General features: G+C 32.6%; 48 non-coding genes across 48 annotated transcripts; all 48 read right to left on the bottom strand.

The window, feature by feature from the left end:
- TRNAG-GCC (transfer RNA glycine (anticodon GCC)) lies at window positions 1-71 on the bottom strand. Its single transcript has one exon. It is a non-coding gene; the product is annotated as a tRNA-Gly (tRNA).
- A 232-nt stretch (window positions 72-303) lies between these two features.
- On the bottom strand, window positions 304-374 carry TRNAG-GCC (transfer RNA glycine (anticodon GCC)). Its single transcript has one exon. It is a non-coding gene; the product is annotated as a tRNA-Gly (tRNA).
- A 232-nt stretch (window positions 375-606) lies between these two features.
- On the bottom strand, window positions 607-677 carry TRNAG-GCC (transfer RNA glycine (anticodon GCC)). The gene has a single exon. It is a non-coding gene; the product is annotated as a tRNA-Gly (tRNA).
- Window positions 678-1,513: 836 nt separating this feature from the next.
- On the bottom strand, window positions 1,514-1,584 carry TRNAG-GCC (transfer RNA glycine (anticodon GCC)). The gene has a single exon. It is a non-coding gene; the product is annotated as a tRNA-Gly (tRNA).
- A 534-nt stretch (window positions 1,585-2,118) lies between these two features.
- Window positions 2,119-2,189, bottom strand: TRNAG-GCC (transfer RNA glycine (anticodon GCC)). The gene has a single exon. It is a non-coding gene; the product is annotated as a tRNA-Gly (tRNA).
- Window positions 2,190-2,421: 232 nt separating this feature from the next.
- TRNAG-GCC (transfer RNA glycine (anticodon GCC)) lies at window positions 2,422-2,492 on the bottom strand. The gene has a single exon. It is a non-coding gene; the product is annotated as a tRNA-Gly (tRNA).
- A 232-nt stretch (window positions 2,493-2,724) lies between these two features.
- Window positions 2,725-2,795, bottom strand: TRNAG-GCC (transfer RNA glycine (anticodon GCC)). The gene has a single exon. It is a non-coding gene; the product is annotated as a tRNA-Gly (tRNA).
- A 232-nt stretch (window positions 2,796-3,027) lies between these two features.
- TRNAG-GCC (transfer RNA glycine (anticodon GCC)) lies at window positions 3,028-3,098 on the bottom strand. Its single transcript has one exon. It is a non-coding gene; the product is annotated as a tRNA-Gly (tRNA).
- Window positions 3,099-3,329: 231 nt separating this feature from the next.
- On the bottom strand, window positions 3,330-3,400 carry TRNAG-GCC (transfer RNA glycine (anticodon GCC)). The gene has a single exon. It is a non-coding gene; the product is annotated as a tRNA-Gly (tRNA).
- A 534-nt stretch (window positions 3,401-3,934) lies between these two features.
- TRNAG-GCC (transfer RNA glycine (anticodon GCC)) lies at window positions 3,935-4,005 on the bottom strand. Its single transcript has one exon. It is a non-coding gene; the product is annotated as a tRNA-Gly (tRNA).
- Window positions 4,006-4,237: 232 nt separating this feature from the next.
- On the bottom strand, window positions 4,238-4,308 carry TRNAG-GCC (transfer RNA glycine (anticodon GCC)). Its single transcript has one exon. It is a non-coding gene; the product is annotated as a tRNA-Gly (tRNA).
- Window positions 4,309-4,539: 231 nt separating this feature from the next.
- Window positions 4,540-4,610, bottom strand: TRNAG-GCC (transfer RNA glycine (anticodon GCC)). The gene has a single exon. It is a non-coding gene; the product is annotated as a tRNA-Gly (tRNA).
- Window positions 4,611-4,844: 234 nt separating this feature from the next.
- On the bottom strand, window positions 4,845-4,915 carry TRNAG-GCC (transfer RNA glycine (anticodon GCC)). Its single transcript has one exon. It is a non-coding gene; the product is annotated as a tRNA-Gly (tRNA).
- Window positions 4,916-5,147: 232 nt separating this feature from the next.
- Window positions 5,148-5,218, bottom strand: TRNAG-GCC (transfer RNA glycine (anticodon GCC)). The gene has a single exon. It is a non-coding gene; the product is annotated as a tRNA-Gly (tRNA).
- A 232-nt stretch (window positions 5,219-5,450) lies between these two features.
- TRNAG-GCC (transfer RNA glycine (anticodon GCC)) lies at window positions 5,451-5,521 on the bottom strand. The gene has a single exon. It is a non-coding gene; the product is annotated as a tRNA-Gly (tRNA).
- Window positions 5,522-5,753: 232 nt separating this feature from the next.
- TRNAG-GCC (transfer RNA glycine (anticodon GCC)) lies at window positions 5,754-5,824 on the bottom strand. Its single transcript has one exon. It is a non-coding gene; the product is annotated as a tRNA-Gly (tRNA).
- Window positions 5,825-6,056: 232 nt separating this feature from the next.
- TRNAG-GCC (transfer RNA glycine (anticodon GCC)) lies at window positions 6,057-6,127 on the bottom strand. The gene has a single exon. It is a non-coding gene; the product is annotated as a tRNA-Gly (tRNA).
- Window positions 6,128-6,358: 231 nt separating this feature from the next.
- TRNAG-GCC (transfer RNA glycine (anticodon GCC)) lies at window positions 6,359-6,429 on the bottom strand. Its single transcript has one exon. It is a non-coding gene; the product is annotated as a tRNA-Gly (tRNA).
- A 234-nt stretch (window positions 6,430-6,663) lies between these two features.
- TRNAG-GCC (transfer RNA glycine (anticodon GCC)) lies at window positions 6,664-6,734 on the bottom strand. Its single transcript has one exon. It is a non-coding gene; the product is annotated as a tRNA-Gly (tRNA).
- A 232-nt stretch (window positions 6,735-6,966) lies between these two features.
- On the bottom strand, window positions 6,967-7,037 carry TRNAG-GCC (transfer RNA glycine (anticodon GCC)). The gene has a single exon. It is a non-coding gene; the product is annotated as a tRNA-Gly (tRNA).
- A 232-nt stretch (window positions 7,038-7,269) lies between these two features.
- On the bottom strand, window positions 7,270-7,340 carry TRNAG-GCC (transfer RNA glycine (anticodon GCC)). The gene has a single exon. It is a non-coding gene; the product is annotated as a tRNA-Gly (tRNA).
- Window positions 7,341-7,572: 232 nt separating this feature from the next.
- TRNAG-GCC (transfer RNA glycine (anticodon GCC)) lies at window positions 7,573-7,643 on the bottom strand. Its single transcript has one exon. It is a non-coding gene; the product is annotated as a tRNA-Gly (tRNA).
- A 232-nt stretch (window positions 7,644-7,875) lies between these two features.
- Window positions 7,876-7,946, bottom strand: TRNAG-GCC (transfer RNA glycine (anticodon GCC)). Its single transcript has one exon. It is a non-coding gene; the product is annotated as a tRNA-Gly (tRNA).
- Window positions 7,947-8,177: 231 nt separating this feature from the next.
- On the bottom strand, window positions 8,178-8,248 carry TRNAG-GCC (transfer RNA glycine (anticodon GCC)). Its single transcript has one exon. It is a non-coding gene; the product is annotated as a tRNA-Gly (tRNA).
- A 234-nt stretch (window positions 8,249-8,482) lies between these two features.
- On the bottom strand, window positions 8,483-8,553 carry TRNAG-GCC (transfer RNA glycine (anticodon GCC)). The gene has a single exon. It is a non-coding gene; the product is annotated as a tRNA-Gly (tRNA).
- Window positions 8,554-8,785: 232 nt separating this feature from the next.
- TRNAG-GCC (transfer RNA glycine (anticodon GCC)) lies at window positions 8,786-8,856 on the bottom strand. Its single transcript has one exon. It is a non-coding gene; the product is annotated as a tRNA-Gly (tRNA).
- A 232-nt stretch (window positions 8,857-9,088) lies between these two features.
- Window positions 9,089-9,159, bottom strand: TRNAG-GCC (transfer RNA glycine (anticodon GCC)). Its single transcript has one exon. It is a non-coding gene; the product is annotated as a tRNA-Gly (tRNA).
- A 232-nt stretch (window positions 9,160-9,391) lies between these two features.
- Window positions 9,392-9,462, bottom strand: TRNAG-GCC (transfer RNA glycine (anticodon GCC)). Its single transcript has one exon. It is a non-coding gene; the product is annotated as a tRNA-Gly (tRNA).
- Window positions 9,463-9,694: 232 nt separating this feature from the next.
- Window positions 9,695-9,765, bottom strand: TRNAG-GCC (transfer RNA glycine (anticodon GCC)). The gene has a single exon. It is a non-coding gene; the product is annotated as a tRNA-Gly (tRNA).
- Window positions 9,766-9,997: 232 nt separating this feature from the next.
- TRNAG-GCC (transfer RNA glycine (anticodon GCC)) lies at window positions 9,998-10,068 on the bottom strand. Its single transcript has one exon. It is a non-coding gene; the product is annotated as a tRNA-Gly (tRNA).
- Window positions 10,069-10,302: 234 nt separating this feature from the next.
- TRNAG-GCC (transfer RNA glycine (anticodon GCC)) lies at window positions 10,303-10,373 on the bottom strand. Its single transcript has one exon. It is a non-coding gene; the product is annotated as a tRNA-Gly (tRNA).
- A 534-nt stretch (window positions 10,374-10,907) lies between these two features.
- On the bottom strand, window positions 10,908-10,978 carry TRNAG-GCC (transfer RNA glycine (anticodon GCC)). The gene has a single exon. It is a non-coding gene; the product is annotated as a tRNA-Gly (tRNA).
- A 233-nt stretch (window positions 10,979-11,211) lies between these two features.
- TRNAG-GCC (transfer RNA glycine (anticodon GCC)) lies at window positions 11,212-11,282 on the bottom strand. Its single transcript has one exon. It is a non-coding gene; the product is annotated as a tRNA-Gly (tRNA).
- Window positions 11,283-11,514: 232 nt separating this feature from the next.
- TRNAG-GCC (transfer RNA glycine (anticodon GCC)) lies at window positions 11,515-11,585 on the bottom strand. The gene has a single exon. It is a non-coding gene; the product is annotated as a tRNA-Gly (tRNA).
- A 537-nt stretch (window positions 11,586-12,122) lies between these two features.
- Window positions 12,123-12,193, bottom strand: TRNAG-ACC (transfer RNA glycine (anticodon ACC)). Its single transcript has one exon. It is a non-coding gene; the product is annotated as a tRNA-Gly (tRNA).
- A 234-nt stretch (window positions 12,194-12,427) lies between these two features.
- On the bottom strand, window positions 12,428-12,498 carry TRNAG-GCC (transfer RNA glycine (anticodon GCC)). Its single transcript has one exon. It is a non-coding gene; the product is annotated as a tRNA-Gly (tRNA).
- Window positions 12,499-12,730: 232 nt separating this feature from the next.
- Window positions 12,731-12,801, bottom strand: TRNAG-GCC (transfer RNA glycine (anticodon GCC)). Its single transcript has one exon. It is a non-coding gene; the product is annotated as a tRNA-Gly (tRNA).
- Window positions 12,802-13,033: 232 nt separating this feature from the next.
- Window positions 13,034-13,104, bottom strand: TRNAG-GCC (transfer RNA glycine (anticodon GCC)). The gene has a single exon. It is a non-coding gene; the product is annotated as a tRNA-Gly (tRNA).
- A 232-nt stretch (window positions 13,105-13,336) lies between these two features.
- TRNAG-GCC (transfer RNA glycine (anticodon GCC)) lies at window positions 13,337-13,407 on the bottom strand. Its single transcript has one exon. It is a non-coding gene; the product is annotated as a tRNA-Gly (tRNA).
- A 234-nt stretch (window positions 13,408-13,641) lies between these two features.
- On the bottom strand, window positions 13,642-13,712 carry TRNAG-ACC (transfer RNA glycine (anticodon ACC)). Its single transcript has one exon. It is a non-coding gene; the product is annotated as a tRNA-Gly (tRNA).
- Window positions 13,713-13,944: 232 nt separating this feature from the next.
- Window positions 13,945-14,015, bottom strand: TRNAG-GCC (transfer RNA glycine (anticodon GCC)). Its single transcript has one exon. It is a non-coding gene; the product is annotated as a tRNA-Gly (tRNA).
- Window positions 14,016-14,247: 232 nt separating this feature from the next.
- On the bottom strand, window positions 14,248-14,318 carry TRNAG-GCC (transfer RNA glycine (anticodon GCC)). The gene has a single exon. It is a non-coding gene; the product is annotated as a tRNA-Gly (tRNA).
- Window positions 14,319-14,853: 535 nt separating this feature from the next.
- TRNAG-GCC (transfer RNA glycine (anticodon GCC)) lies at window positions 14,854-14,924 on the bottom strand. Its single transcript has one exon. It is a non-coding gene; the product is annotated as a tRNA-Gly (tRNA).
- Window positions 14,925-15,156: 232 nt separating this feature from the next.
- TRNAG-GCC (transfer RNA glycine (anticodon GCC)) lies at window positions 15,157-15,227 on the bottom strand. The gene has a single exon. It is a non-coding gene; the product is annotated as a tRNA-Gly (tRNA).
- Window positions 15,228-15,458: 231 nt separating this feature from the next.
- Window positions 15,459-15,529, bottom strand: TRNAG-GCC (transfer RNA glycine (anticodon GCC)). Its single transcript has one exon. It is a non-coding gene; the product is annotated as a tRNA-Gly (tRNA).
- Window positions 15,530-15,761: 232 nt separating this feature from the next.
- Window positions 15,762-15,832, bottom strand: TRNAG-GCC (transfer RNA glycine (anticodon GCC)). The gene has a single exon. It is a non-coding gene; the product is annotated as a tRNA-Gly (tRNA).
- A 232-nt stretch (window positions 15,833-16,064) lies between these two features.
- Window positions 16,065-16,135, bottom strand: TRNAG-GCC (transfer RNA glycine (anticodon GCC)). Its single transcript has one exon. It is a non-coding gene; the product is annotated as a tRNA-Gly (tRNA).
- Window positions 16,136-16,367: 232 nt separating this feature from the next.
- Window positions 16,368-16,438, bottom strand: TRNAG-GCC (transfer RNA glycine (anticodon GCC)). Its single transcript has one exon. It is a non-coding gene; the product is annotated as a tRNA-Gly (tRNA).
- Window position 16,439: the final 1 nt, after the last annotated feature.

Raw genomic sequence — 16,439 nt, 5'->3', positions numbered from 1 at the left:
TGCATCGGCCGGGAATCGAACCCGGATCTCCCGCGTGGCAGGCGAGAATTCTACCATTGAACCACCGATGCTCTGCAAAGAGTAGAATATGGAAAGAATGGTATTTCACCTGAATATTTGATAATCAAACCAAATATTTATATGAATTATTATCTCAAATAATATTTTAAGAAGGGTTTATCAATTTAAAAATTATTATTTTACATACTTTTCGTAATTTTTTTATTAATTTCGAAAGACCCTGAATTAATGATAATACAATTTGAACACAATATCGTTATGCATCAAATGACGACCAAAACATGCATCGGCCGGGAATCGAACCCGGATCTCCCGCGTGGCAGGCGAGAATTCTACCATTGAACCACCGAGGCTCAGCCAAGCGTAGAATATGGAAAGAATGTTATTTCACCTGAATATTTGATAATCAAACCAAATATTTCTTTGAATTATTATCTCAAATAATATTTTAAGAAGGGTTTATCAATTTAAAAATTATCATTTTACATACTTTTCGTAATTTTTTTATTAATTTCGAAAGACCCTGAAGTAAGGATAATACAATTTAAACACAATATCGTTATGCATCAAATGACGACCAAAACGTGCATCGGCCAGGAATCGAACCTGGATCTCCCGCGTGGCAGGCGAGAATTCTACCAATGAACCACCGATGCTCTGCAAAGTGTAGAATATGGAAAGAATGTTTTCTCACCTGAATATTTGATAATCAAACCAAATATTTCTTTGAATTATTATCTCAAATAATATTTTTAGAAGGATTTATCAATTTAACAATTATCATTTTACTTAATTTTCGTAATTTTTTTATTAATTTCGAAAGACCCTGAAGTAAGGATAATACAATTTAAACACAATATCGTTATGCATCAAATGACGACTTAACATGTATCGGCGGGGAATCGAACCCGGATCTCCCGCGTGGCAGGCGAGAATTCTACCATTGAACCACCGAGGCTCTGCCAAGAGTAGAATATGGAAAAATGGTTTTTCACCTGAATATTTGATAATCAAACCAAATATTTCTTTGAATTATTATCTCAAATAATATTTTAAGAAGGGTTTATCGATTTAAAAATTATTATTTTACATAATTTTCGTAATTTTTTTATTAATTTCGAAAGACCCTGAAGTAAGGATAATACAATTTAAACACAATATCGTTATGCATCAAATGAAAACCAAAACATGCATCGGCCGGGAATCGAACCCGGATCTACCGCGTGGCAGAAGAGAATTCTACCATTGAACCATCGATGCTCTGCGAAGAGTAGAATATGGAAAGAATGTTATTTCACCTGAATGTTTGATAATCATACCAAATATTTCTTCGAATTATTATCTCAAAAAATATTTTTAGAAGGATTTATCAATTTAACAATTATCATTTTACATACTTTTCGTAATTTTTTTATTAATTTCGAAAGACCCTGAAGTAAGGATATTGGAATTTAAACACAATATCGTTATGCATCAAATGACGACCAAAACATGCATCGGCCGGGAATCGAATCCGGATCTCCCGCGTGGCAGGCGAAAATTCTACCATTGAACCACCGAGGCTCTGCATAGAGTAGAATATGGAAAGAATGGTATTTCACCTGAATATTTGATAATCAAACCAAATATTTCTTTGAATTATTATCTCAAATAATTTTTTAGAAGGATTTATCAATTTAACAATTATCATTTTACTTATTTTTCGTAATTTTTTTAATATATTCCCAAGACCCTGAATTAAGGATAATACAATTTAAACACAATATCGTTATGCATCAAATGATGACCAAAACATGAATCGGCCGGGAATCGAACCCGGATCTCCCGCGTGGCAGAAGAGAATTCTACCATTTAACCATCGATGCTCTGCAAAGACTAGAATATGGAAAGAATGTCATTTCACCTGAATATTTGATAATCAAACCAAATATTTCTTTGAATTATTATCTCAAATAATATTTTTAGAAGGATTTATCAATTTAACAATTATCATTTTACATACTTTTCGTAATTTTTTTATTAATTTCGAAAGACCCTGAAGTAAGGATAATTCAATTTAAACACAATATCGTTATGCATCAAGTGACGACGAAAACATGCATCGGCCGGGAATCGAACCCGGATCTCCCGCGTGGCAGGCGAGAATTCTACCATTGAACCACCGATGCTCTGCAAAGAGTAGAATATGGAAAGAATGGTATTTCACCTGAATATTTGATAATCAAACCAAATATTTATATGAATTATTATCTCAAATAATATTTTAAGAAGGGTTTATCAATTTAAAAATTATTATTTTACATACTTTTCGTAATTTTTTTATTAATTTCGAAAGACCCTGAAGTAATGATAATACAATTTGAACACAATATCGTTATGCATCAAATGACGACCAAAACATGCATCGGCCGGGAATCGAACCCGGATCTCCCGCGTGGCAGGCGAGAATTCTACCATTGAACCACCGAGGCTCTGCCAAGCGTAGAATATGGAAAGAATGTTATTTCACCTGAATATTTGATAATCAAACCAAATATTTCTTTGAATTATTATCTCAAATAATATTTTAAGAAGGGTTTATCAATTTAAAAATTATTATTTTACATAATTTTCGTAATTTTTTTATTAATTTCGAAAGACCCTGAAGTAAGGATATTGGAATTTAAACACAATATCCTTATGCATCAAATGACGACCAAAACATGCATCGGCCGGGAATCGAACCCGGATCTCCCGCGTGGCAGGCGAGAATTCTACCATTGAACCACCGAGGCTCTGCGAAGAGTAGAATATGGAAAAAATGTTATTTCACCTGAATATTTGATAATCAAACCAAATATTTCTTCGAATTATTATCTCAAATAATATTTTTAGAAGGATTTATCAATTTAACAATTATCATTTTACATACTTTTCGTAATTTTTTTATTAATTTCGAAAGACCTTGAAGTAAGGATAATACAATTTAAACACAATATCGTTATGCATCAAATGACGACCAAAACATGCATCGGCCAGGAATCGAACCTGGATCTCCCGCGTGGCAGGCGAGAATTCTACCAATGAACCACCGATGCTCTGCAAAGTGTAGAATATGGAAAGAATGTTTTCTCACCTGAATATTTGATAATCAAACCAAATATTTCTTTGAATAATTATCTCAAATAATATTTTTAGAAGGATTTATCAATTTAACAATTATCATTTTACTTAATTTTCGTAATTTTTTTATTAATTTCGAAAGACCCTGAAGTTAGGATAATACAATTTAAACACAATATCGTTATGCATCAAATGACGACTTAACATGTATCGGCCGGGAATCGAACCCGGATCTCCCGCGTGGCAGGCGAGAATTCTACCATTGAACCACCGAGGCTCTGCCAAGAGTAGAATATGGAAAAATGGTTTTTCACCTGAATATTTGATAATCAAACCAAATATTTCTTTGAATTATTATCTCAAATAATATTTTAAGAAGGGTTTATCGATTTAAAAATTATTATTTTACATAATTTTCGTAATTTTTTTATTAATTTCGAAAGACCCTGAAGTAAGGATAATACAATTTAAACACAATATCGTTATGCATCAAATGAAAACCAAAACATGCATCGGCCGGGAATCGAACCCGGATCTCCCGCGTGGCAGAAGAGAATTCTACCATTGAACCATCGATGCTCTGCGAAGAGTAGAATATGGAAAGAATGTTATTTCACCTGAATGTTTGATAATCAAACCAAATATTTCTTTGAATTATTATCTCAAATAATATTTTTAGAAGTATTTATCAATTTAACAATTATCATTTTACATACTTTTCGTAATTTTTTTATTAATTTCGAAAGACCCTGAAGTAAGGATAATACTATTTAAACACAATATCGTTATGCATCAAATGACGACGAAAACATGCATCGGCCGGGAATCGAACCCGGATCTCCCGCGTGGCAGGCGAGAATTCTACCATTGAACCACCGATGCTCTGCAAAGAGTAGAATATGGAAAGAATGTTTTTTCACCTGAATATTTGATAATCAAACCAAATATTTCTTTGAATTATTATCTCAAATAATATTTTTAGAAGGATTTATCAATTTAACAATTATCATTTTACTTGATTTTCGTAATTTTTTTATTAATTTCGAAAGACCCTGAAGTAAGGATAATACAATTTAAACACAATATCGTTATGCATCAAATGACGACTTAAACATGTATCGGCCGGGAATCGAACCCGGATCTCCCGCGTGGCAGGCGAGAATTCTACCATTGAACCACCGATGCTCTGCCAAGAGTAGAATATGGAAAAATGGTTTTTCACCTGAATATTTGATAATCAAACCAAATATTTCTTTGAATTATTATCTCAAATAATGTTTTTAGAAGGGTTTATCAATTTAAAAATTATGATTTTACATACTTTTCGTAATTTTTTTATTAATTTCTTATGACCCTGAAGTAAGGATATTGGAATTTAAACACAATATCGTTATGCATCAAATGACGACCAAAACATGCATCGGCCGGGAATCGAACCCGGATCTCCCGCGTGGCAGGCGAGAATTCTATTATTGAACCACCGATGCTCTACAAAGAGTAGAGTATGGAAAGAATGGTATTTCACCTGAATATTTGATAATCAAACCAAATATTTCTTTGCATTATTATCCCAAATAATATTTTTAGAATGATTTATCAATTTAACAATTATCATTTTACTTAATTTTCGTAATTTTTTTATTAATTTCGAAAGACCCTGAAGTAAGGATATTGGAATTTAAACACAATATCGTTATGCATCAAATGACGACCAAAAAAAATGCATCGGCCGGTAATCGAACCCGGATCTCCCGCGTGGCAGGCGAGAATCCTACCATTGAACCACCGATGCTCTACAAAGAGTAGAGTATGGAAAGGATGGTATTTCACCTGAATATTTGATAATCAAACCAAATATTTCTTTGCATTATTATCCCAAATAATATTTTTAGAATGATTTATCAATTTAACAATTATCATTTTACTTATTTTTCGTAATTTTTTTAATATATTCCCAAGACCCTGAAGTAAGGATAATACAATTTAAACACAATATCGTAATGCATCAAATGATGACCAAAACATGCATCGGCCGGGAATCGAACCCGGATCTCCCGCGTGGCAGGCGAGAATTCTACCATTGAACCACCGATGCTCTGCAAAGAGTAGAATATGGAAAGAATGGTATTTCACCTGAATATTTGATAATCAAACCAAATATTTCTTTGAATTATTATCTCAAATAATATTTTAAGAAGGGTTTATCAATTTAAAAATTATTATTTTACATACTTTTCGTAATTTTTTTATTAATTTCGAAAGACCCTGAAGTAATGATAATACAATTTAAACACAATATCGTTATGCATCAAATGACGACCAAAACATGCATCGGCCGGGAATCGATCCCGGATCTCCCGCGTGGCAGGCGAGAATTCTACCATTGAACCACCGAGGCTCTGCCAAGAGTAGAATTTGGAAAGAATGTTATTTCACCTGAATATTTGATAATCAAACCAAATATTTCTTTGAATTATTATCTCAAATAATATTTTAAGAAGGGTTTATCAATTTAAAAATTATTATTTTACATAATTTTCGTAATTTTTTTATTAATTTCGAAAGACCCTGAAGTAAGGATATTGGAATTTAAACACAATATCCTTATGCATCAAATGACGACCAAAACATGCATCGGCCGGGAATCGAACCCGGATCTCCCGCGTGGCAGGCGAGAATTCTACCATTGAACCACCGAGGCTCTGCCAAGAGTAGAATATAGAAAAAATGTTATTTCACCTGAATATTTGATAATCAAACCAAATATTTCTTTGAATTATTATCTCAAATAATATTTTTAGAAGGATTTATCAATTTAACAATTATCATTTTACTTAATTTTCGTAATTTTTTTATTAATTTCGAAAGACCCTGAAGTAAGGATAATACAATTTAAACACAATATCGTTATGCATCAAATGACGACTTAAACATGTATCGGCCGGGAATCGAACCCGGATCTCCCGCGTGGCAGGCGAGAATTCTACCATTGAACCACCGAGGCTCTGCCAAGAGTAGAATATGGAAAAATGGTTTTTCACCTGAATATTTGATAATCAAACCAAATATTTCTTTGAATTATTATCTCAAATAATGTTTTTAGAAGGGTTTATCAATTTAAAAATTATGATTTTACATACTTTTCGTAATTTTTTTATTAATTTCTTATGACCCTGAAGTAAGGATATTGGAATTTAAACACAATATCGTTATGCATCAAATGACGACCAAAACATGCATCGGCCGGGAATCGAACCCGGATCTCCCGCGTGGCAGGCGAGAATTCTATTATTGAACCACCGATGCTCTACAAAGAGTAGAGTATGGAAAGAATGGTATTTCACCTGAATATTTGATAATCAAACCAAATATTTCTTTGCATTATTATCCCAAATAATATTTTTAGAATGATTTATCAATTTAACAATTATCATTTTACTTAATTTTCGTAATTTTTTTATTAATTTCGAAAGACCCTGAAGTAAGGATATTGGAATTTAAACACAATATCGTTATGCATCAAATGACGACCAAAAAAAATGCATCGGCCGGTAATCGAACCCGGATCTCCCGCGTGGCAGGCGAGAATCCTACCATTGAACCACCGATGCTCTACAAAGAGTAGAGTATGGAAAGAATAGTATTTCACCTGAATATTTGATAATCAAACCAAATATTTCTTTGCATTATTATCCCAAATAATATTTTTAGAATGATTTATCAATTTAACAATTATCATTTTACTTATTTTTCGTAATTTTTTTAATATATTCCCAAGACCCTGAAGTAAGGATAATACAATTTAAACACAATATCGTAATGCATCAAATGATGACCAAAACATGCATCGGCCGGGAATCGAACCCGGATCTCCCGCGTGGCAGGCGAGAATTCTACCATTGAACCACCGATGCTCTGCAAAGAGTAGAATATGGAAAGAATGGTATTTCCCCTGAATATTTGATAATCAAACCAAATATTTCTTTGAATTATTATCTCAAATAATATTTTAAGAAGGGTTTATCAATTTAAAAATTATTATTTTACATACTTTTCGTAATTTTTTTATTAATTTCGAAAGACCCTGAAGTAATGATAATACAATTTAAACACAATATCGTTATGCATCAAATGACGACCAAAACATGCATCGGCCGGGAATCGATCCCGGATCTCCCGCGTGGCAGGCGAGAATTCTACCATTGAACCACCGAGGCTCTGCCAAGAGTAGAATTTGGAAAGAATGTTATTTCACCTGAATATTTGATAATCAAACCAAATATTTCTTTGAATTATTATCTCAAATAATATTTTAAGAAGGGTTTATCAATTTAAAAATTATTATTTTACATAATTTTCGTAATTTTTTTATTAATTTCGAAAGACCCTGAAGTAAGGATATTGGAATTTAAACACAATATCCTTATGCATCAAATGACGACCAAAACATGCATCGGCCGGGAATCGAACCCGGATCTCCCGCGTGGCAGGCGAGAATTCTACCATTGAACCACCGAGGCTCTGCCAAGAGTAGAATATAGAAAAAATGTTATTTCACCTGAATATTTGATAATCAAACCAAATATTTCTTTGAATTATTATCTCAAATAATATTTTTAGAAGGATTTATCAATTTAACAATTATCATTTTACTTAATTTTCGTAATTTTTTTATTAATTTCGAAAGACCCTGAAGTAAGGATAATACAATTTAAACACAATATCGTTATGCATCAAATGACGACTTAAACATGTATCGGCCGGGAATCGAACCCGGATCTCCCGCGTGGCAGGCGAGAATTCTACCATTGAACCACCGAGGCTCTGCCAAGAGTAGAATATGGAAAAATGGTTTTTCACCTGAATATTTGATAATCAAACCAAATATTTCTTTGAATTATTATCTCAAATAATGTTTTTAGAAGGGTTTATCAATTTAAAAATTATGATTTTACATACTTTTCGTAATTTTTTTATTAATTTCTTATGACCCTGAAGTAAGGATATTGGAATTTAAACACAATATCGTTATGCATCAAATGACGACCAAAACATGCATCGGCCGGGAATCGAACCCGGATCTCCCGCGTGGCAGGCGAGAATTCTATTATTGAACCACCGATGCTCTACAAAGAGTAGAGTATGGAAAGAATGGTATTTCACCTGAATATTTGATAATCAAACCAAATATTTCTTTGCATTATTATCCCAAATAATATTTTTAGAATGATTTATCAATTTAACAATTATCATTTTACTTAATTTTCGTAATTTTTTTATTAATTTCGAAAGACCCTGAAGTAAGGATATTGGAATTTAAACACAATATCGTTATGCATCAAATGACGACCAAAAAAAATGCATCGGCCGGTAATCGAACCCGGATCTCCCGCGTGGCAGGCGAGAATCCTACCATTGAACCACCGATGCTCTACAAAGAGTAGAGTATGGAAAGAATAGTATTTCACCTGAATATTTGATAATCAAACCAAATATTTCTTTGCATTATTATCCCAAATAATATTTTTAGAATGATTTATCAATTTAACAATTATCATTTTACTTATTTTTCGTAATTTTTTTAATATATTCCCAAGACCCTGAAGTAAGGATAATACAATTTAAACACAATATCGTAATGCATCAAATGATGACCAAAACATGCATCGGCCGGGAATCGAACCCGGATCTCCCGCGTGGCAGGCGAGAATTCTACCATTGAACCACCGATGCTCTGCAAAGAGTAGAATATGGAAAGAATGGTATTTCCCCTGAATATTTGATAATCAAACCAAATATTTCTTTGAATTATTATCTCAAATAATATTTTAAGAAGGGTTTATCAATTTAAAAATTATTATTTTACATACTTTTCGTAATTTTTTTATTAATTTCGAAAGACCCTGAAGTAATGATAATACAATTTAAACACAATATCGTTATGCATCAAATGACGACCAAAACATGCATCGGCCGGGAATCGATCCCGGATCTCCCGCGTGGCAGGCGAGAATTCTACCATTGAACCACCGAGGCTCTGCCAAGAGTAGAATTTGGAAAGAATGTTATTTCACCTGAATATTTGATAATCAAACCAAATATTTCTTTGAATTATTATCTCAAATAATATTTTAAGAAGGGTTTATCAATTTAAAAATTATTATTTTACATAATTTTCGTAATTTTTTTATTAATTTCGAAAGACCCTGAAGTAAGGATATTGGAATTTAAACACAATATCCTTATGCATCAAATGACGACCAAAACATGCATCGGCCGGGAATCGAACCCGGATCTCCCGCGTGGCAGGCGAGAATTCTACCATTGAACCACCGAGGCTCTGCCAAGAGTAGAATATAGAAAAAATGTTATTTCACCTGAATATTTGATAATCAAACCAAATATTTCTTTGAATTATTATCTCAAATAATATTTTAAGAAGGGTTTATCAATTTAAAAATTATTATTTTACATAATTTTCGTAATTTTTTTATTAATTTCGAAAGACCCTGAAGTAAGGATAATACAATTTAAACACAATATCGTTATGCATCAAATGACGACCAAAACATGCATCGGCCGGGAATCGAACCCGGATCTCCCACGTGGCAGGCGAAAATTCTACCATTGAACCACCGAGGCTCTGCAAAGAGTAGAATATGGAAAGAATTGTATTTCACCTGAATATTTGATAATCAAACCAAATATTTCTTTGCATTATTATCCCAAATAATATTTTTAGAATGATTTATCAATTTAACAATTATCATTTTACTTATTTTTCGTAATTTTTTTAATATATTCCCAAGACCCTGAAGTAAGGATAATACAATTTAAACACAATATCGTAATGCATCAAATGATGACCAAAACATGCATCGGCCGGGAATCGAACCCGGATCTCCCGCGTGGCAGGCGAGAATTCTACCATTGAACCACCGATGCTCTGCAAAGAGTAGAATATGGAAAGAATGTTATTTCACCTGAATATTTGATAATCAAACCAAATATTTCTTTGAATTATTATCTCAAATAATATTTTAAGAAGGGTTTATTAATTTAAAAATTATTATTTTACATAATTTTCGTAATTTTTTTATTAATTTCGAAAGACCCTGAAGTAAGGATATTGGAATTTAAACACAATATCGTTATGCATCAAATGACGACCAAAAAAAATGCATCGGCCGGTAATCGAACCCGGATCTCCCGCGTGGCAGGCGAGAATTCTACCATTGAACCACCGAGGCTCTGCCAAGAGTAGAATATGGAAAGAATGTTATTTCACCTGAATATTTGATAATCAAACCAAATATTTCTTTGAATTATTATCTCAAATAATATTTTAAGAAGGGTTTATCAATTTAAAAATTATTATTTTACATTATTTTCGTAATTTTTTTATTAATTTCGAAAGACCCTGAAGTAAGGATAATACAATTTAAACACAATATCCTTATGCATCAAATGACGACCAAAACATGCATCGACCGGGAATCGAACCCGGATCTCCCGCGTGGCAGGTGAGAATTCTACCTTTGAACCACCGAGGCACTGCAAAGAGTAGAATATGGAAAGAATGTTATTTCACCTGAATATTTGATAATCAAACCAAATATTTCTTTGAATTATTATCTCTAATAATTTTTTAGAAGGGTTTATCAATTTAAAAATTATCACTTTACTTAATTTTCGAAATTTTTTTATTAATTTCGAAAGACCCTGAAGTAAGGATAATACAATTTAAACACAATATCCTTATGCATCAAATGACGACCAAAACATGCATCGGCCGGGAATCGAACCCGGATCTCCCGCGTGGCAGGCGAGCATTCTACCATTGAACCACCGATGCTCTACAAAGAGTAGAGTATGGAAAGAATGGTATTTCACCTGAATATTTGATAATCAAACCAAATATTTCTTTGCATTATTATCCCAAATAATATTTTTAGAATGATTTATCAATTTAACAATTATCATTTTACTTAATTTTCGTAATTTTTTTATTAATTTCGAAAGACCCTGAAGTAAGGATATTGGAATTTAAACACAATATCGTTATGCATCAAATGACGACCAAAAAAATGCATCGGCCGGTAATCGAACCCGGATCTCCCGCGTGGCAGGCGAGAATTCTACCATTGAACCACCGAGGCTCTGCCAAGAGTAGAATATGGAAAGAATGTTATTTCACCTGAATATTTGATAATCAAACCAAATATTTCTTTGAATTATTATCTCAAATAATATTTTAAGAAGGGTTTATCAATTTAAAAATTATTATTTTACATAATTTTCGTAATTTTTTTATAAATTTCGAAAGACCCTGAAGTAAGGATAATACAATTTAAACACAATATCCTTATGCATCAAATGACGACCAAAACATGCATCGGCCGGGAATCGAACCCGGATCTCCCGCGTGGCAGGCGAGAATTCTACCATTGAACCACCGAGGCTCTGCCAAGAATAGAATATGGAAAGAATGTTATTTCACCTGAATATTTGATAATCAAACCAAATATTTCTTTGAATTATTATCTCAAATAATATTTTAAGAAGGGTTTATCAATTTAAAAATTATTATTTTACATAATTTTCGTAATTTTTTTACTAATTTCGAAAGACCCTGAAGTAAGGATATTGGAATTTAAACACAATATCCTTATGCATCAAATGACGACCAAAACATGCATCGGCCGGGAATCGAACCAGGATCTCCCGCGTGGCAGGCGAGAATTCTACCATTGAAACACCGAGGCTCTGCCAAGAGTAGAATATGGAAAAAATGTTATTTCACCTGAATATTTGATAATCAAACCAAATATTTCTTTGAATTATTATCTCAAATAATATTTTAAGAAGGGTTTATCAATTTAAAAATTATTATTTTACATAATTTTCGTAATTTTTTTATTAATTTCGAAAGACCCTGAAGTAAGGATATTGGAATTTAATTACAATATCGTTATGCATCAAATGACGACCAAAAAAAATGCATCGGCCGGTAATCGAACCCGGATCTCCCGCGTGGTAGGCGAGAATCCTACCATTGAACCACCGATGCTCTACAAAGAGTAGAGTATGGAAAGAATGGTATTTCACCTGAATATTTGATAATCAAACCAAATATTTCTTTGAATTATTATCTCAAATAATATTTTAAGAAGGGTTTATCAATTTAAAAATTATTATTTTACATAATTTTCGTAATTTTTTTACTAATTTCGAAAGACCCTGAAGTAAGGATATTGGAATTTAAACACAATATCGTTATGCATCAAATGACGACCAAAAAAAATGCATCGGCCGGTAATCGAACCCGGATCTCCCGCGTGGCAGGCGAGAATTCTACCATTGAACCACCGAGGCTCTGCCAAGAGTAGAATATGGAAAGAATGTTATTTCACCTGAATATTTGATAATCAAACCAAATATTTCTTTGAATTATTATCTCAAATAATATTTTAAGAAGGGTTTATCAATTTAAAAATTATTATTTTACATAATTTTCGTAATTTTTTTATTAATTTCGAAAGACCCTGAAGTAAGGATAATACAATTTAAACACAATATCCTTATGCATCAAATGACGACCAAAACATGCATCGGCCGGGAATCGAACCCGGATCTCCCGCGTGGCAGGCGAGCATTCTACCATTGAACCACCGATGCTCTACAAAGAGTAGAGTATGGAAAGAATGTTATTTCACCTGAATATTTGATAATCAAACCAAATATTTCTTCGAATTATTATCTCAAATAATATTTTTAGAAGGATTTATCAATTTAACAATTATCATTTTACATACTTTTCGTAATTTTTTTATTAATTTCGAAAGACCCTGAAGTAAGGATAATACAATTTAAACACAATATCGTTATGCATCAAATGACGACCAAAACGTGCATCGGCCAGGAATCGAACCTGGATCTCCCGCGTGGCAGGCGAGAATTCTACCAATGAACCACCGATGCTCTGCAAAGAGTAAAATATGGAAAGAATGTTTTTTCACCTGAATATTTGATAATCAAACCAAATATTTCTTTGAATTATTATCTCAAATAATATTTTAAGAAGGGTTTATCAATTTAAAAATTATTATTTTACATAATTTTCGTAATTTTTTTATTAATTTCGAAAGACCCTGAAGTAAGGATACTGGAATTTAATTACAATATCGTTATGCATCAAATGACGACCAAAACATGCATCGGCCGGGAATCGAACCCGGATCTCCCGCGTGGCAGGCGAGAATTCTACCATTGAACCACCGATGCTCTACAAAGAGTAGAGTATGGAAAGAATGGTATTTCACCTGAATATTTGATAATCAAACCAAATATTTCTTTGCATTATTATCCCAAATAATATTTTTAGAATGATTTATCAATTTAACAATTATCATTTTACTTAATTTTCGTAATTTTTTTATTAATTTCGAAAGACCCTGAAGTAAGGATTTTGGAATTTAAACACAATATCGTTATGCATCAAATGACGACCAAAAAAAATGCATCGGCCGGTAATCGAACCCGGATCTCCCGCGTGGTAGGCGAGAATCCTACCATTGAACCACCGATGCTCTACAAAGAGTAGAGTATGGAAAGAATGATATTTCACCTGAATATTTGATAATCAAACCAAATATTTCTTTGCATTATTATCCCAAATAATATTTTTAGAATGATTTATCAATTTAACAATTATCATTTTACTTATTTTTCGTAATTTTTTTAATATATTCCCAAGACCCTGAAGTAAGGATAATACAATTTAAACACAATATCGTTATGCATCAAATGATGACCAAAACATGCATCGGCCGGGAATCGAACCCGGATCTCCCGCGTGGCAGGCGAGAATTCTACCTTTGAACCACTGATGCTCTGCAAAGAGTAGAATATGGAAAGAATGGTATTTCACCTGAATATTTGATAATCAAACCAAATATTTCTTTGAATTATTATCTCAAATAATATTTTAAGAAGGGTTTATCAATTTAAAAATTATTATTTTACATAATTTTCGTAATTTTTTTATAAATTTCGAAAGACCCTGAAGTAAGGATAATACAATTTAAACACAATATCCTTATGCATCAAATGACGACCAAAACATGCATCGGCCGGGAATCGAACCCGGATCTCCCGCGTGGCAGGCGAGAATTCTACCATTGAACCACCGAGGCTCTGCCAAGAGTAGAATATGGAAAGAATGTTATTTCACCTGAATATTTGATAATCAAACCAAATATTTCTTTGAATTATTATCTCAAATAATATTTTAAGAAGGGTTTATCAATTTAAAAATTATTATTTTACATAATTTTCGTAATTTTTTTACTAATTTCGAAAGACCCTGAAGTAAGGATATTGGAATTTAAACACAATATCCTTATGCATCAAATGACGACCAAAACATGCATCGGCCGGGAATCGAACCAGGATCTCCCGCGTGGCAGGCGAGAATTCTACCATTGAAACACCGAGGCTCTGCCAAGAGTAGAATATGGAAAAAATGTTATTTCACCTGAATATTTGATAATCAAACCAAATATTTCTTCGAATTATTATCTCAAATAATATTTTTAGAAGGATTTATCAATTTAACAATTATCATTTTACATACTTTTCGTAATTTTTTTATTAATTTCGAAAGACCCTGAAGTAAGGATAATACAATTTAAACACAATATCGTTATGCATCAAATGACGACCAAAACGTGCATCGGCCAGGAATCGAACCTGGATCTCCCGCGTGGCAGGCGAGAATTCTACCAATGAACCACCGATGCTCTGCAAAGAGTAAAATATGGAAAGAATGTTTTTTCACCTGAATATTTGATATTCAAACCAAATATTTCTTTGAATTATTATCTCAAATAATATTTTTAGAAGCATTTATCAATTTAACAATTATCATTTTACTTAATTTTCGTAATTTTTTTATTAATTTCGAAAGACCCTGAAGTAAGGATAATACAATTTAAACACAATATCGTTATGCATCAAATGACGACTTAAACATGTATCGGCCGGGAATCGAACCCGGATCTCCCGCGTGGCAGGCGAGAATTCTACCATTGAACCACCGAGGCTCTGCCAAGAGTAGAATATGGAAAAATGGTTTTTCACCTGAATATTTGATAATCAAACCAAATATTTCTTTGAATTATTATCTCAAATAATATTTTTAGAAGGGTTTATCAACTTAAAAATTATTATTTTACATACTTTTCGTAATTTTTTTATTAATTTCGAAAGACCCTGAAGTAATGATAATACAATTTGAACACAATATCGTTATGCATCAAATGACGACCAAAACATGCATCGGCCGGGAATCGAACCCGGATCTCCCGCGTGGCAGGCGAGAATTCTACCATTGAACCACCGAGGCTCTGCCAAGAGTAGAATATGGAAAGAATGTTATTTCACCTGAATATTTGATAATCAAACCAAATATTTCTTTGAATTATTATCTCAAATAATATTTTAAGAAGGGTTTATCAATTTAAAAATTATTATTTTACATAATTTTCGTAATTTTTTTATTAATTTCGAAAGACCCTGAAGTAAGGATATTGGAATTTAAACACAATATCCTTATGCATCAAATGACGACCAAAACATGCACCGGCCGGGAATCGAACCCGGATCTCCCGCGTGGCTGGCGAAAATTCTACCATTGAACCACCGAGGCTCTGGAAAGAGTAGAATATGGAAAGAATTGTATTTCACCTGAATATTTGATAATCAAACCAAATATTTCTTTGAATTATTATCTCAAATAATATTTTTAGAATGATTTATCAATTTAAAAATTATTATTTTACATAATTTTCGTAATTTTTTTATTAATTTCGAAAGACCCTGAAGTAAGGATATTGGAATTTAAACACAATATCGTTATGCATCAAATGACGACCAAAACATGCATCGGCCGGAAATCGAACCCGGATCTCCCGCGTGGCAGGCGAAAATTCAACCATTGAACCACCGATGCTCTACAAAGAGTAGAGTATGGAAAGAATGGTATTTCACCTGAATATTTGATAATCAAACCAAATATTTCTTTGCATTATTATCCCAAATAATATTTTTAGAATGATTTATCAATTTAACAATTATCATTTTACTTAATTTTCGTAATTTTTTTATTAATTTCGAAAGACCCTGAAGTATGGATATTACATTTTAAACACAATATCGTTATGCATCAAATGACGACCAAAACATGCATCGGCCGGGAATCGAACCCGGATCTCCCGCGTGGCAGGCGAAAATTCTACCATTGAACCACCGATGCT

The sequence above is a fragment of the Phalangium opilio genome, unplaced genomic scaffold, assembly GCF_054372755.1.
Source record: "Phalangium opilio isolate 3A_F unplaced genomic scaffold, DU_Popi_V2 ptg000002l_1, whole genome shotgun sequence".
Taxonomy (NCBI): domain Eukaryota; kingdom Metazoa; phylum Arthropoda; class Arachnida; order Opiliones; family Phalangiidae; genus Phalangium; species Phalangium opilio.
The sequence above is the reverse complement of the archived record's forward strand: the minus strand, read 5'-3'. Positions and strand labels throughout refer to the sequence as shown.